Consider the following 5,051-nt stretch of genomic DNA (forward strand, 5'->3'; position numbering starts at 1 on the left):
TAAATTGTGACAAAAATAATTTGTAATATTTAAACAAGTTATAGTTCCATCCAATCAGAGTTCGGTTGATATGGACCGCCCACTTGCTGATGCGGCAGATTGCGCAAGACCTAAGAAGGAAGAAGACGGGAAAGAAATTCGCTAGATTTAGCTATCAAGAAAATAGAAATAACGGAGTAAAACTTTGAAAATAGTGATTAAAACTCAAGTCAGTTGAAAGAGGAGAATATTGAGTGGATTCAGTTGTTATTTTACTCCTGTGACTATCGATGGGTGAATTACATCATTGTATTACTGGGACGTGAATATCTGGATGTGGTGAGTTCAATTTATGCAAGTATGCTGAGTTTAATGTTTAAATAAGAAAACAACACTTATTTTGTAAGGAAAGAAGTTGTTTATTTTGTTTATTATGGTCATATGTGTGATTTATGTTGTATCTTTGGATATTATGGTACAAATTCGTAGCGCTGTTCAGTTGTTCTCATGTGGTGTCGTTCTTTTTCACGTGCACGCTTCACGTGCATGTCGGGGTAATATACACGTGCCTGAAAAGAGATGTATGTTTATTTCAATGTAATATTGTAAAACATTGAAATTATTACTTTATATGTTAATTTATTGGTATGTGGAGATACTTACCTGATGTGATGCTATTGTTGACTAAATGCAGTCATGCATTTCTGACCTTTTAAACAGGTCAGGTTTTTTTCCTGAGGGGAGATTGATTTTCTTTGATGGCGAGCCAACCTATTCGGACACTGGAAAAGAAAGAAGAAAATTCATCCTATAGGACCAGGAGAGTATCGTGATTTCATTTTTTTTTTTTCTCCCCTGCTCAAGGTAAAACTATTCCTGCATAGAGACTGTGTTTTCTCCATACGGGACTGAAACTGTCTGAGATAACTAGAAGAAGGAACTGATATCAGTTATTGAACATTTGGAAATTGAACTGGTCGTCGACGTGTGCGTGATATCACAAAATTGTTGTTGAATCTGGACAAATTGTTGTCATTCTATTGTTTTCTATTGTATTCATACTATTCTAGTGTGAAACTGACAGTGATTTGCTCTTAAGTGATTTGTTCTTTTATTTCTTTTCATCGAATTGACGTAACTCACTTTGAATTGCTTTTTATTTATTTTATTGTTTACATTCAAAAAGGGGAAAGGCCGGCATTTAAGGGAACATTTATAAAAAATCTACGTACTTACCTTAATTGTGGTCTCCTGTCGTTCCTTCAGCAATTACCCTCTACCTCCGTAGTCGATCATACGAATCTTCTGATTTTCCTAATTGGTCCATAAAAGTGAAGAACTAAATTATAAGTAATATAACCCGTTACAATGGGGTTGCATGAGTGCGTGTGGCATGGGCAGCTTACACATCTGGAAAGGCACCATCAATGCTGAAAGGTATATCCAAGTTCTAGAACAACATATGCTCCCCTTCCCTTTCAGGGAAGACCTTGCATTTTCCAACATGACAATGCCAGACCACATACTGAATCAATTACAACATCATGGCTGCGTAGAAGAAGGATCCGGGTACTGAAATGGCCAGCCTGCAGTCCAGATCTTTCACCCATAGAAAACATTTGGCGCATTATAAAGAGGAAGATGCGACAAAGAAGACAGCTGAGCAACTAGAAGCCTGTTTTAGACAAGAATGGGACAACATTCCTATTCCTAAACTTGAGCAACTTGTCTCCTCAGTCCCCAGACGTTTGCAGACTGTTATAAAGAAGAGGGGATGCCACACAGTGGTAAACATGGCCTTGTCCCAACTTTTTTGAGATGTGTTGATGCCATGAAATTTAAAATCAACTTATTTTTCCCTTAAAATGATACGTCATCATTTGATATGTCATCTATGTTGTATTCTGAATAAAATATTGAAATTTGAAACTTCCACATCATTGCATTCCTTTTTTAGTCACAATTTGTACAGTGTCCCAACTTTTTTGGAATCGGGTTTGTAATTATTATTTTTTTTTTTTATTAATTATTATTATTTTTATTTATTTATTTTTTTTATTTTTTTTTGTGGTGGTGCACAGGTAAAAGTATTTTAAGCAATATTTACTTGTGAAAGTTTGCTACATAAAAACAGGTAGGATGAATAAATTGTATTTTAGGAGTGTGGAAAGAGGTAGGTCATTTTGAAAACTAGCACAAAAATACAGTAAATTGGAACTGGATCCGTCTGTCTAAAATTATTATCGGTCAATGTATGTGTGCAGCCACAAAATGTTTTCTTTGGTTGCATTGTCTAATTACCTGTGTAACACTCTAAAAAATATTTAGGCATACATTTGAGATTTTTGAATTTGAATTGCATATAAAATTTACATCCATTTGGATTACATAGTTTTAACAAACAAACTAATAAACTTAATGTGATGCATATTTGTCAGTCATACATAAAAGATTTTGCTAATAGTAAAGATAAATAAAACAAATTAAGCGCAGATATCATACCTGTTTCTTACCTGTTTCTTCTATGTGTGACTGACAAATATGCATCACGCTAAGTTCATTAGCTGCATAAAAAAGAGGTTGATGATGGCTCTCATGTTTAGTGCTGAAAACACACAGGCATAAACACAGTTTAGCCTATTTATAATCCAAGCACGTTAGAGATCCCAGCTGAGTGTCAGGATGAGGCCAGAGCAACTCACTAATGCAGCGAGAGGATCAGACAGACAGAGCTGACTCTCTGTAAGCTACTTAAATAGGGCTGGATAACTCTATCCTGTGCAGTAAGGTTCAAACTTCACTTCACTGACAAGCCATTAAATACCGGTAAATAAAACGCCATCCCCTATTGTGTGTAATGATTAAACCCTACTTTATTGCATGCATTAATATTACATTTGTGCTGCTTGTAAGTAAGGTTTCATGAATGCTAGTTTTATCCCAATAGAATGATTATGTTATGCTATGAGCCGCAGCTCACAGCTCAGGATTACGGAGAAACTCTCTAACAGGCATAAATGTCATGAATTTCAAGGTGATACAGGCAGATGTTTTGTCTACATCTCTAGCTTCAGCTGCAACTGTAACTTTGCTTCATTATTCATTTTAATATGCGAGATAACAGCAAATTCGATGTGCCATTATCAAAACAGCTATGTCAAATGTAGGAAAGGGAAAGAAGAGCTCCCATGATCTGCCACGAAGAAGCTCTCTTGTGCTGTAATCTCCATTAGCTTCTAAAAATGCATTAGAATTACAGATAATGGTTTTGTGCAAGCCTGTGACTGGTGTGTGTGTGAAGAATAACTGAAAGGACACTGAGGAAAAAGACAGTCGTATGATGAGGTGCTGCCTCTGAGATCAGAGTCACACAGGGCGTTAATGTAACGTGACAGTGACAGCTCACTTCAGGCATTCAGTGCCCCTGGGGACAGCAATAGCATTTCATCAGCGCCTGCGATGGTTATGTGCTTGTATACAGGACAGAACAAGGACAATAACACATACAAGCATGCAAACGCAGGATATAAATTACATTTCTCTGTTAGCTAAGGCTACAAAACCATGAAATCGAAAATTGGACTTTTGTGAGCTTTAGCGCATGTCTGTGGAGGAAATCTGCAGTGTCACACTGACAAAAGTAGAAAAAAAACCCCAAACAGATGTATTTTTAAAATATACAGTCTTTCTTTTACAGTAAAATGGACCCAAAATATGGATCTTGTTGGAAGGGAAGAATCTCTATCTGATGGCAAAGCTGAATTTTCAGAAGCCATTACTCCAGTTTTTAATGTCACATGATTCTTTATAAATCATTCTAATATGCTGATTTGGAGTTAAGAAACTTTTCTAATTATTATCAATGTTGAAAACAGTTGTGCTGCTTAATATTTTTGTGAAAATCGTGATACACTTCCATTCAAAAGTTGGGGGAAAGTGAGATGTTCTAAAGAAAATATTACTTATATTCAGCATTAAAGCTGGTGTCTGAAGCACGTGTGCTACATGTCAATCTTGATTGGCTACCACAGTAAGGTAACGTCACAGGTGTGCCGGCAGGGTATATAAGGGTGCCTAGAAACTTCAATTACCTGAAGGAAGACGCAAGGCATGCCAGAAGTATGTCAACGCAATGCAGTGTCTTCTTCCCCTTCTCGGGGAACCATGGTTACAGCCGTAACCTGAGACATTCCCTTTCGAAGTGGAACTCAACACTACCTCACGGAGTTGACTCTATGGGAATTAAATACCCACTACATCATACTGAACAAATGCCTGCTCATTGTGCTGTGATAATACCAGTGAGCTAAGTTGTAGCCAAAGTCTGCCATACAGCCAAAGCTTGACATACCCCTAATACTCACCTGCAGGGCAGAGCTAGTTAGGGAGGCTGCAGTTTCTGCACCCACCCACAAACCCCGTAAAAAGGGAGGGGCAGACCACGGCCTGATCTCCTGACCATCTGAACCTTTGGCCATCAGCTCTAGGGGGCAACCTTACTAAAGGGAGCGTAAAACTTTTTTAGCATCCCATCCTAAGGACTGGGAGAGGCCTCAGGAGAGAACACTTCTTCCAACTGCCTGATCTACCTAAGAAACATGGCAATGTTCTTTGGAAAGACCTGGTGAGAGAGCATCGGGATGGAGCGCCACAGCATCTCCACCCCCTTTGCTCTCTATTTCCGATCATCACAGGGGCGTGACTGCCCGACCTCTTCTAAGCGCCGAAAAACTCTGCCACTGAACTTCTAGGGAAGCGCTCCACCCAATAATGAGTGGAACTGGTGGAACTAGTCCTAGAGAACTAGTTGACTTTTCATCCAACTATTACCTCCAGTATGAACCGAGGGACTACTGAGAGAGTAGAGTGCCATAACGCTCTCATACTACTCCCTACCAAGTAATTATTGCTGGCTCATTGCTAGATGGTATCACTTCAGTACCACATCCCCCTTCTTGCACTAGGAAGGATGGCAGGTAGAAGAGTGGGATGCGAGAGCAGTAAAGTATACACCTGCAACACACAACACACTTCTGACACCGCTTGTTGGGAGGCGTGATGGTAGTAGTGGT

At 38.8% G+C, this 5,051-nt stretch overlaps 1 long non-coding RNA gene across 1 annotated transcript; it reads right to left on the minus strand.

Moving 5' to 3' along the window:
• Nucleotides 1-516: 516 nt before the first annotated feature.
• On the minus strand, nucleotides 517-4,586 carry LOC127501437 (uncharacterized). The gene is made up of 2 exons (XR_007926599.1): nucleotides 1,216-4,586; nucleotides 517-761 (listed from the first exon to the last, which is right to left on the minus strand). It is a non-coding gene; the product is annotated as an uncharacterized LOC127501437 (long non-coding RNA).
• Nucleotides 4,587-5,051: the final 465 nt, after the last annotated feature.

Source organism: Ctenopharyngodon idella, chromosome 19 (genome assembly GCF_019924925.1).
Source record: "Ctenopharyngodon idella isolate HZGC_01 chromosome 19, HZGC01, whole genome shotgun sequence".
Classification (NCBI taxonomy): Eukaryota; Metazoa; Chordata; class Actinopteri; order Cypriniformes; family Xenocyprididae; genus Ctenopharyngodon; species Ctenopharyngodon idella.